Below are 13,187 nucleotides of genomic sequence, written 5' to 3' on the forward strand. Positions count from 1 at the left end.
TTCACCTCCCCTGTCCCGCCACTCCGATGCGACAACAGCCACTACTGGCAGAGATTCCCCTTCATAAGCAGACTATGGGGCCCATTAGGATGGCGGTCGGAAAACCACCCGACCGCCATGGAAGCAGAAAACAACCGCCCGCCTGCACCGTGGAAAAACCAGCGTCCAAATTAGGAACATCCGCCAAAAAACACCGACCGTGGCAGAACGGGCCCAAGAAAACGCGCCCGAAGCAGGCGGTGATGGTCAAAATCCGTCCGCGGCAGCTGGCCTGCGGGGTGATAGTGTGCCTTTTTTAAAGTGTTCATGTTAATTGCAGCCCATGAAGGGCGCTGCCATTAACATGAAAACGTTAACAGAGGCACACAATCACCCTGCAGCTGCACTCTATTATCAGAAGAAATGCAGCAAGCTTACAAACGTGGCATTTGCTTCCAGGTCACCAGTGCTTAATTTGTCACAAAAGAGGTACCGGGGCTCTTAATAGGCGGCAGATTTTTATAAAATGTTTATTGTTTGCCTTCCTAATAAACAGCATAGTATGTGACTTACAACTCATATATACATCCGCTTGCAGACGTGCCTTTTACGCACATCCATGTGTACCCCCAATGGCCATATCTACTTTGTCAGCACTCGCGTTTATTTTACTTTCAAAGGCAACTTCCCCCGCAATGCACATGTACCCAGCCAGTTGCAGTTCCTTATTGTTTGTAGGTTACCTACAGCCGCTTTGCTACTGCTTAATTTGTAAGAAAACAGGCGTCGCGGCTTTTATCATATGGCAAGATTTATACAAAAAGTTTTTCAGGAATAACTTGCACAAAATCGTACAAATACTTTTTTTATTTATTTACCACACTTGTCTTCTGCACAATACTGTAACACCAAACACAACCATTACGTTCGTATTTTAAATCGCTTCAACTTGGACTATAGCCTAAAGTCCCTGCAAATTGTAAGGCACCTTCCTGAATAGCTCGCTTTTTATTCGTTACTTGTCCGTAATGCCACATTATGCCTTTGTTCACTACTATATTTCCCTTTTACACTTCACTCTCACATTATGATGCCGATTCCGATACGTTAAAAATAATTTGCGTACGACCCGCATCCGTATTTTTTTACGTACGAGTCGCACAAGTACCGTACAAACTGGCAAGTACGATTGGGATGTGAAAAATAACTACGAATAGTGTTGGGAAAAGTCTACGAGCGCGCGTCGGAAAGTGTCCACGTCCGAATATCGTCGGGAAAAGTGTACGAAAGTGATCCGGACAGTTTCACTTACAAATCGTAAAACACAAGTCCGAGCGCGCAAGTACGATCCTGACCGCCCGTCCGAATACACAATCGCACGTTAAAAGGCCCGTACTGAGCCAACGCAGTAGCACACATGTACACGGGTAAACTCATGCCCGTGTACGAGCCGTACAGCCCCCCCACCCCCAAATATGTCAGCACCGTACACCACCCTGTCCGCACTGTACCCCAGCCCCGCAACTGTACGCGCCGTACCGCCCCCATGTACGTGCCGTACCCCCCCATGTACGCGCCGTACCACCGCATGTACGTACTGTACCCCCAGCTCCCCACTGCATGTACGCACCATACCCCCAGCCCCCCACCGCATGTACGCACTGTACCCCAGCCCCCCACCGCATGTACGCACCGTACCCCCAGCCCCCCACCGCATGTACGCACTGTACCCACAGCCCCCACCACATGTAGGCACCCAACCCCTGCAACACATGTACGCGCCGCACACCAACACCGTACCCCAGCCCCCTCACCCAGCATCGCGTATGTACGGATCGCACCTATGCGAAAAATACTCTTACAGAACCTGGACACTGTAAAACAGCACAAGGAGGGCAAATCCGACTCGCACAACAACACAAAACACGTCGACATGACAAAATACATCTCAAAGACTGACCTGGCACATCCAAACAGGCAAACAGAGGCCCAAAATCACAACCACCACTTATAACACACCCACCAAAATTCAAACACAGCCACACCCAAAAATGGACCAATAAAAAGGGCCCACACACACACACCCCATGAGCCTTTGCAACAGACCCACTGCTGCCAGACCCCACGGACAAAAAACCCCACACAACTCATACCTTCGCCCACCTCCACTCACACACCTTCACACAACCACCTCCACAAACATCCCCCTCTTCACATTCATACACACACACACACACACAACCATCCACACCCACACCCACACCCCACACCATGCCCACAGACAAGAATCCAAAGTTCACCACGGCGGAGCTGGAGCTCCTTGTCAACGAAGTCATCAGAGTCGAGCCACAGCTGTTTGGGACATTGGTCAGATAGACCAGCATAGCTGCAAAATCTGGCATGTGGCAGAGGATTGTCGACAAGGTGAATGCTGTTGCGCCCGTCCGAAGGACCAGGCATTAATGCCAAGCCAGGTGGTACGATCTGCGCAGGGCGGTCAAGAGGAAGATGAATGAAGACCATGCCCAGACCAACATCACTGGAGGTGGGCCGCCCCGCAGACCCGTACACTACCATCCCTGGGAGGAGAAGGTGATGGCCATGCTACCGCCGGTGGGACTACACGGAGTGGAAGGAGTCGCAGAGCCTGGTGAGTACACAAACAACTCATGTAACTTGGGGGGAATGGCATCCACACCCCAACCACCAGAGGCGCAACTAGAGCAAAATTTCGGGGGAGGCTAAGAAAACATTTTGTGGGGGGATGAATCTTGTAAGCCATAGGCAGAGTGGAGCTGCAGGGGCTGTTAAAGGGGTGAAACAACAGCGAGGCCTCATTAACACGCAAATGGCCTGTTAAAGACCTGTGAAGTGCTCGGGTGCGGCTGTGAGTGCGCCGGGAAGCTGTCTCATCCCGGGCTGCCACACACGACGGGGGGGGGGTGCTGAAGCCCTGTGAGTCCAATGGGTGTTGCGCGCCTGCCAACCACAACAAATGCACGCACCTACCCCCAAGCACTCACCGCACACAACCACACCCAGAAACCATGCCCATGCCACGAACGTCACCATTCACCCATCACAAATCAAGGCAAGGCCATGTCCAAGGCTACAGCAACCACAAACACAAGACTGGATGTCCGGGAGGGTGGGCCCCACACAACACATTGTCAAAATGAGACGCAGACAACAATCTCATCAGCCCATATGGCATAGGTACATACCCATGCACAATGCACAGGGACTGGCAAAGTATTGACAAGGTAGATGACACTGGGCCCTGCTGTATGCAGCACAAGGCCCTCCTGGGACCACTGTTCACCCAAACACCAACTCCACAAGCACAGGTATCTAGCACAGGAACTCACACTCACTGTCATGCCAGCATGCACCATGAGGGGACACACACATCACCTGGGAGACCCAATGACAACTCACACTACACACAACACCAGGCCCGGTCACAACCCCCCCCCCCCTAACACAAGCACACACCCCCGGGGCAGGCAACGGATTTACACACTCCCACAATGGACATGTGACACAACAAGACCAATCCATAGCCAAATAAGCATCAGAGCCAACAATCTACAGGTCAAACACTCAGGAGAACATCCCAATCTGTCCCCCGCAACATGCCCATCCCCAAGTGGACACTGAGAGGAATGCTAGGGACATCCAACTACCTGGGTGTGTGGAAATTTAGCTTACAAACTGAACATTATCTGCGCCATCTTGCCTCTCCCCAGCGCCACGCACAGCGAATGCACGGCCGCCATCTTAGGCACCCCACTCTCTCATTGTCACTCGCCAGCGCGTTCCCCTGACGCTGCAAGCATCCCCCACGCGCCGGCCACCCCCGCTCTCTCATACAGGCCATAAACCCTCTCCTTCTGCGCGACCCTGCTACGGAACCACTTCCGACCGACAACCCATACATGGTCATGCCTCTCCTTTGATAACCCCCTTCCTCTGCGCCCCATTGACCGAACTGGTCCCAGGCCATCACCTAGCCCTGCGGATGCAGTTTATTGCCCCTACTGTAAGGGAAACACCCCACATCAAAGGGATTACAGTAGATCAAAGCCCCTACTCCCTGAGACCCGACCGGTCACACACACCCCCAGGAATTGGCGGAATACCCTGCTGCGCAATAGCCATCTCCTACTGTGGGTGGGGTGAGAACTTCTACTGTATCTATGTGTGGGATCGGATCTGAACCGGGGCTTCAGGGGATATTCCCCCATACATCAAGGGAATCTCAAGAATGTACTATGTGTAATAAAGCAATAAACCAGTGTATAAGAGACCAGGTCTCAGAGATGCAGTTAGAGCACCTCGTGACGATACCTTGCTGTCTGATCTGATGTGTTCTGCTCCGACGGAATAAAACTTTGTTTCCTGCCTTCCAGTCTCCGGCGCCTGCCTCTTTCATTGGTAAATTATCGAGTGGTATAAGAGGCGATTACCGCCGGGCAAATACTTGAAAGGTTATCGACTGAAACTGCCGCTACCATTTAACAATTGGCGTCCCAAACGTGGGGCCCATCAGCGACACGTGGATCCAGTGGGAGAGGTCCCGACGACAGAGTGAACGACTGCAACGATCGGGAGAGCTCCTGCCCAATAGACCCTCGTCTGGCAGCCGATCATCCGAACTTCACTGATTCCGAGCAGACCTCTCTCGAGTGATCTACGGTCCTGACTGGGAACCATCAGGAGTGCCGCGGCAAATACGGAGAGTAGAGGACGATCGGGCGCTGGAGGCGGAAGACGAGAAACTGTCCACGCGGTCCGGGTAAGGTCGTGATACACGACAAATTGAGAAATAATTGATTGATTGTTTGAAGCTTTGGAAATACTAGTATTGCTCATTGATTGTTCTTTTTGAGATATTCGCTGTCTACAAACGGGGAGGAGTAGAAATACTCTCTCTCTCTCCCTTTGCAGATAGTGAAGGGTAGGTAACGCAGACTTTTGTCCCCGTTGAAACCCGTCGTGCCTATCTTTATCTCCCCATTGATTGATTGTCCGAACATTGATTGTTTTGAAGAATAGTGCTTTTTGAGATATTCTCTGTTTGCAAATAACGTAGAATAGGAATATTCTGTCTAGTCTTTGCAAATAGTGAAGGGTAGGTAACGCAGACTTTTGTCCCCGTTGAAACCCGTCGTGCCTATCTTTATCTCCCCATTGATTGATTGATTGATTGTCCGAACACTAGTTGTTCGATATTGGTTCTTTGGAGGTATTCTCTGCTTGCAAATAACGAAGAATAGAGATATTCTGTCTAGTCTTTGCAAGTAGTGAAAAGATAGGTAGTGCTGACTTTTGTCCCCGTTGAAACCCGTCATGCCTATCTTCTCCCCACTGATTGGTAGTTGGTTCTGCCCGGACCGCTTATTAGAGGTGAACCACCCGGCTCCACTGGAAGGCACCCCTAATAAGGACATGTTCACTAAATATGGACTAGTCGCCGTAGCTTATAGCAAGCTGTGGCATAAATATACCAAGAAGGACCCCGAAAGTCAGTGGCCACTGATGGGATCCTTCGACGACCATAAGATAGAAGCGCTAGAAATAGCTCTGCGTAGCAATAAGATGACGCCTACTATGCTTGACAGTATCGGCATGTGGCGCAAAGAAGCAACGCAACGGAAAAAGAGGGAAGAAGTAAAAGCAGAAAAGGAATTACGAAAGGCAGCTCACCTTGCCGCTAGAAAGTTAGAAGAAGACATAAAGGAGAGAAGGGAAACTAAACTAAGACAGGAGCCCGAAACCTCAGGCCAGTACGCTGTTAGGACCCCTTCATTGCTCTACCCTGAGTTGTCCTCCAAGCAGCGAACGAATGACGAATTACTGTTAGGTCCCCCGATCATTTACATGCCCCCTCTGTATGCACCCTCCCAATCAGTAGTGCAACACCCACAACCCCCGAACACGAGCGAAAGCAGTACAGGGGCCTCGGCCCTCACGGCCTCCGCGCCGGCTGAGCCTCTTGTGCCGAACCCAACGTCGACTACAACGCTAGACGACCATGAGATAGGAAAGAAAGAGTCCACCAGAATGAATCGATTAACTAAGGATGAACGAGCAGGAATTGACAAGATAGTAGGGACGCTGGTGGAGCGAAAAGAAAGTGAGGAGTATATAACAGACGTGTATAACTCGTATGCCGACAGCCGCAGACGACACTTCGTCGTATGGCTCTGTTATCACGCCCTGAATGCATATGAGGATAGGTACCACGATAAAGGTCCCGAAGGCTTAGCGGCCCTATATAGGAAGGTAGACATTGGGGAAGAAAGAGAGGGCGATGTAACGAACCTCTTCACTCGTACACTCGAGGTCTACCGACACCTTAAAGAACATGGACAGACCACCAAAACAGAAACCCCCATAGCAACTAAACCCCAGGGAGGAAGGGCTGATGCCATGATGCCCATCAAAGAAGCTGCCCCCTACTGGGTCCCCCCACGGGGTCAGGGAACACACGACGACATCAACCACCAAGATGCGAAGGGAAGGGTTGTATATAACTGGGTCTATCAGCCGTGGGACCGGCAAGATATTTTGACTTTTAGAAAGACTCTACCCGACTTAAGAAAGAACCCGACTGCCTTCTACACGGAATTGGGTACAGCCTTAGGCTCAACGATAATGACGTTAGCAGATATCGACTTGTTCTTTGGGCTATGCCTGCCGGCTGATGTGTGGAAACAAATCCGGAGAGTTGACCACGCTGAGCCGTTCGGATATACCTGGGTACAACTCGATACCATAGATAAACAGCGAGAACCAGGACAGAAACCCCCGAAAGCCATCTTAGAGCTCCCAGACAAGATTGTACAAAAGCTGAAGACTCTAATCCCAGAAAGAAAGGTAGACTGGTCGATAGTGACGGCTTGCCGTCAGAAACCCCAGGAAGATGTGTCTGAATACTTCTCCCGATTCGAGACTGTGTTTTCCGATTACAGTGGCCAAGACATGACCACCGCAACCGGACACCACCTCTTTGTCCAGAATTATGTAAAGGGTCTGTCGCCAGAAGTTTCCCAGAAACTACAGACTAGCGAGAGTAGTTGGGCAGCCTCCAAACCCGCAGCAATTCTCCAGATGGCCCAATACTACGAAAACCAGAAGAACGAGAATGATAGGGCGTAAGAGAAGAAGAAAAAGGAATTAAAGGAGAGGGTAATGATAGCACAGTTGCAAGGGGTGACCATGGGAAGGGAACCCCCGAAAGAGAATTACCAACCAACCGCCCCTAGAAAGCTACCCCCTAGAGATCATACCCCTACACCCTACAACGGACGGAGCGACTTAGATGGGAATCAATGTGCGTTCTGTAGGGGGTTCGGACACTGGAAATCCCAGTGCCCGGTCCTTCTGGAAATGAACAAGAATAGGGACCCAAGAGACACAGCATATGACCCCAGAAATAGAGGACAGGGACGAGGGCACACGAACAACACCATCAACGACAGGCCAGGCAGACCAAACACCTTTGATCGCCCCCGCCAAAACCAGTGTCAGCAGTCCGACTATGAGAGCACTCATGACTTCGCATAGGACCGCCAGGGGCAAGGGAGGGATCCAGTCGAACTCCGTGTTGACCAGCAAGGTCCTTATGTCACCGCTAAGGTCTTGGGCACAAAATCTCCATTCCTGGTAGATACTGGGGCGACACGTAGTGCGTTATCTAAACGACTGATTCCTAGGGCACCCTTGTCTGGCTCACACGTAACCTCAATAGGCTTTGACGGAACGCCCTCCACTAACCCCTTATCAGCACCAATCTCCTTTGACTTAGAAGATAACACCACTGACACAACCTTTCTGCTCTCCTCCAACACCCCCGATGCTATTATGGGACTTGATTTGCTAAAACATTTTCGAGCCACCATCAGATGCTCCCCAGACGGAGTTCGAGTCATCCTATACGATAACCCAGATCTGTCCAGACCCTGTCACACACGGCGTATGCTCTCTATAACCGATGCTGATATGTCCCTACTCGACACATTACCTTCACATCTATGGGCTAAAACCGACTCAGATGTAGGGCGCATGGTGATCGACCCGGTACACATAACCGTCCGACCGGACGCAGTGCTCCCAAAGCTTCCACAGTATCGGATATCACCCGAAGGCGAGAAGGCATTGGTGGAAATCATCGAGTCCCTGGTCGAGGCAGGAGTGGTAGAAGAAGTAGTCAGTAATGTTTGCAACAGCCCTATCCTACCCATTGTAAAGAAGCAAGGCGAGGGGGATGAGAAAGCCTACCGTTTCATTGTTGACTTGCGAGAGGTTAACAAAGTAGTCATACCCCAGTACCCCGTAGTCTCAGACATCACCACCATCCTCACCCTGATTCCATCCACTGCCACCATCTTTACTGTTATTGACCTCAAGAACGCATTCTTTTCCATCCCCATCCACCCAGACAGCCGCTACCTGTTCGGCTTCACTTTAAAAGCCCGTTCGTACAGATTCTGCAGGGCACCACAAGGCTACACTGAGAGTCCCAGTATTTACAGCCAAGCCCTCAAGAGGCAACTGGATGCAGTCCAACTACCCGATGGAGTGGTGTTGATACAGTATGTCGATGACATTCTTTTGGCGGCCGACACCACTCCTCTTGCCGTCACAGCCACCATTCACCTCCTCCGCTTCCTTGCGGAGAACGGTCACAAGGTCTCCAGAAAGAAATTGCAATTCTGCCAGCCCCAGGTAACGTATCTAGGCCACCTACTATCCAAAGACGGGAGGAAACTTACCCCTGACCGAATTCAAACCATCCTAGAAACCCCTGTTCCCAAAACTCAGAAGCAAGTACGATCCCTAGTGGGCCTCACCTCCTTTTGTCGACAGTGGTTGCCAAACTTCAGTTTTACCATAAAGCCTCTGCTTTCCCTGCTGGCTAAGGATGTCCCCTTCCCCCTCCCCTGGACACCTGAATGTCAATCCTCCTTCAAAGAATTACGAAACGCCCTCTGCTCGGCCCCAGTCCTAGGAACCCCAGACTACATCAAACCTTTCTCCCTCTACACCCACGAAAGGGAGGGATGTGCGTTGTCTGTCCTAACCCAGTCCATAGGCCCTAAGCAACGCCCTTGTGCCTACTTCTCTGCCACTCTTGACCCCGTAGCCAGAGCTTTGCCCGCCTGCCTTCGAGCAGTAGCCGCCGCTGCTGTCTCTATCCGACAAAGTGAGGGGATCGTGCTCTCGAACCCCCTCACGGTATTGGTACCCCATGCTGTTGACACCCTCCTGAACCAAACCAAGACTCAACACCTGACTAGCGCACGACTGACTGGTTATGAACTGACTCTGCTTGCACCCCACATCACATTGAAACGATGCACCACTCTGAATCCAGCTACACTACTGCCTCTCCCTGACGCTGACCCCAATGCATCCCCTATACATGATTGCGTGACCCTCACCGACGAACAAACCAAGAGTAGGGTTGACCTCCGGGATACTGCCTTCCCGGACCCTGACGGAGAACTGTGGGTGGATGGCTCATGCATCAAGCTCCCCGATGGCACCACCTCAGCTGCCTATGCAGTCACCACAGCCCGAACAGTTGTTGAGACAGCCCGCATCACACAGCGATCCGCACAGGCGGCGGAACTAATTGCTCTTACACGAGCCTGCATCCTGGCAGCAGGGACAACCGCAAACATGTACACAGACAGTCAGTACGCCTTCGGGGTAGTGCACCACTTTGGGCTCTTATGGAAAGAGAGGGGATTCTTGACTTCTCATGGCACACCCATCCTGCATGGAGATCTAGTCTCTGCCCTGACCGAAGCAGTCCTCCTCCCCACACGGTTAGCTGTGATCAAATGCCAGGCACACAAGAAGGTGACAGACATTATAGGACAGGGAAGTGCTCTGGCTGACATTACTGCCCGAACCACAGCCGAGAATAGGTCCACGACCCGTATGTACGTGACCAGGTCACAAACTGAGAAATGGAAGGATGCTAGGGAAACAATTAGGGATATCCAACTAGCCAGCACACCACACGAGTTAACTGAATGGGCCCGGGTGGGATTGAAGGACGATGACGGTTGCTGGCGAACCAAAGACTTGAACAAATGGTTGTTACCAGATTCATACTTGATCCCCATGCTGACCATGGCACACTCCCCCGCACACATAGGGTCTGCCCCCATGATCGAACTCATCTCTAAAGTCTGGCACAACGACAAAATACCAGACTCAGCCAAACGTCTAGTCCAACAATGCCTAGTAGGCCTCCAACACAACCCTGGGAAAGGAACTGCTGTACCCCGGGGAGGGTTTGGGGTCCCCAATCACCCCTTTGAAGTCCTACAAATGGACTATGTCCAGCTAGAAAGGTGCCAAGGTTTGAAGTATGTACTTGTCATTGTGTGTGCCTTCAGCAAGTGGGTGGAAGCCTACCCAACCCATGACAACACCGCTATGACTACCGCAAAAGTACTACTGAAGGAATTCTTCCCCCGATACGGCCTTTGTCGAATTTTGTGGAGCGACAATGGCCCCCACTTCGTAGCCGAAGTTATCCAACTCATCTTAAAAGGGTTGGGTGTAAAACAGAAGTTCCATGCGGTCTTCCATCCCCAATCTGCAGGCCTGGTTGAGCGACACAATGCCACATTGAAGCTTAAGATAGCAAAAATAGTCGCCACCACAGGGCTAAGATGGCCAGACGCTCTCCCACTAGCATTGCTATCAATGCGTTCCACCCCCACCAAACACCACTTAACCCCCTACGAGGTCGTCTTCGGGCGGCCCATGAACCTTTGGACTGCACCAAAACCGACATCCATCCACGACGTCCCGGACGTCCTCATGTCTGATTATCTGTACAATCTAACCAAAACGTTGTCTATCATCCATCAGCAGGTGCTGCACGCCATTCCCGATATTTCCAGGGGCCCCGGGCACGACATCCAACCTGGTGACTTCGTCTTAGTGCGTAACTTCCAGCGCACCAAGAGTCTGGAGCCCCGGTGGACGGGCCCCCTGCAAGTCCTGATCACCACCCGAACAGCTCTTCGAGTGGAGGGGAAACGCAATTGGCTGCATGCACACCACTGCAAGAAGGTATCACCGACCCTGACAACCACGGACAACGTCACCGCCCAAGAGGAACTTCTGGACAAAGACCGACCATCCCTGAGCCGCTGCCCGGATACAGAGACACTTGAATTGATTGAATATCCCGATCCCACTGTGCCATCCAAAGAAGGGTATAACTTGCGACGAAAGGAGAGGACTTCGGCTAAGCAGACCACAGGCTAAGTTGAAATCTCAGAGCGGTAGCCTAGTCACCTCAAAGGCCACCAGGAGAGAAACTAAGCAAAGTCTGTGGTTCTGCCCGCTACCGAGTCTCTCGAAGGTGATGGAAGCGCCCGACATGAAGGTGATGGAAGCAACCGGACGTCCGAAGATCCCCTACAAAAACCCAAAGACTGACCGAATGCACAGCTTTAAGACTATAACACTTTTTATTACCCTTCTCTTTTGCCTTCTCCTCATGGTCACCTTCTGGATCATGGAGGAGAACACACCCGCTCATAAGACATTGCTGACCACCGTTCAACCTACCACCACGAAGGAGCACCATCTGATCTCACTTTCACCCCAAATCCGAGAAAGGCGTAAGGAGTTCTGGAATAACTCTTTTGTGCAGTTGCTCCACCAACACAATCTTGCCACCAACGCCACTAACTGCTGGATCTGTGGATTGCTACCACATGCCACTGGGCACTCAATCCCTTTCATCCCTTCACCTTTTTCTGTCCATGGTTCCTGCCTCGCCTGGCTGATCCTTCTGCAGGAGAGCTACAAGGACAATGCCACTTCCGGCAGAACCATGTCACACTTCTACCATGGGTTCTGGATGAACAAAACTGGTAGAACTTCCGCCCTCTTCTGCCCTCTGAGATCGAACGCTTCCTTTCACATGGACATCCCTGCCAAAGAACGAGTTGAAATGCAAGTGTTCAACAATCCAGCCAGACCCACCTTCTCTTACCTCCGAAAACGGACGGCCGCCACCCTAACAGTGGCCCTGTCCGTCATCAACATCACTGGATCTGTATGCCTCGAAGGCCTGGGGGCACAGCTGGTGGGCCACAGCTCCTGCCTCATCACCCGAACATTGGATTCAGTTGACCCACCCTCCTTTGTTGCCTCCCCGAATATGTACTTCGTCTGTGGTACTAAGGCCTACACCTGGCTCCCGAAAGGTTGGGGAGGCACCTGCTACATCGCCTTTGTCCTTCCTCCGACGTATGTGGCTCCAGCAAACCATCACCGACAGAAACGGGCCAAAGACATTGTGCAGGCCGACTCCACCGGAGCACAGTTCATGGACGCAGTCAAAGGCCTTGTTCCACTCTGGGGCCCAATGGCAAACAGCCGTGCCATCCGCCACTTAACCCAGGCAGTCGAAACAGCAATGAACATTACGGCTGGCGCCCTCGCCAACAACACCGCCGAGCTCCAGGCCGTCCGCTTAGTGGCCCTTCAGAACCGCCTCGTTCTAGATGTGGTTCTGGCTGATCGTGGAGGAGCATGCCGCATCATTGGGTCCAGCTGTTGTACCTACGTACCAGACAACTCACCCTCAGTCTACAAAGCAATTGAACACCTCCACAGACTGTCCACAGAGGTCCATCAAGAGCAAGAAGAATGGTCGCTGGGGAGTTGGATTTGGGACACTATTAAAAGTTGGGGATGGAGGCTGTTTTCATTTATCCTAATACCGATTGCGATACTATGTGGATGTTGCTTGGGGATTCAGTGTCTGCCACCTTTATGTTCGCTTTTTATGAACTGCATCTGCCCTAAGACTTTGAACTTTGAAACAGAGCGGATGAAAGCCCTTTATGAGGTGGAGGTCCGCAGTATTATGGGGATAAATCCGAACTAGACAAGCTGGCGAGATATGTTAAAAGGGAGGACTGTGGAAATTTAGCTTACAAACTGAACATTATCTGCGCCATCTTGCCTCTCCCCAGCGCCACGCACAGCGAATGCACGGCCGCCATCTTAGGCACCCCACTCTCTCATTGTCACTCACCAGCGCGTTCCCCTGATGCTGCAAGCATCCCCCGCGCGCCGGCCACCCCCGCTCTCTCATACAGGCCATAAACCCTCTCCTTCTGCGCGACCCTGCTACGGAACCACTTCCGACCGACAAC

The sequence above is a fragment of the Triturus cristatus genome, chromosome 2_1 (assembly GCF_964204655.1).
Source record: "Triturus cristatus chromosome 2_1, aTriCri1.1, whole genome shotgun sequence".
Taxonomy (NCBI): domain Eukaryota; kingdom Metazoa; phylum Chordata; class Amphibia; order Caudata; family Salamandridae; genus Triturus; species Triturus cristatus.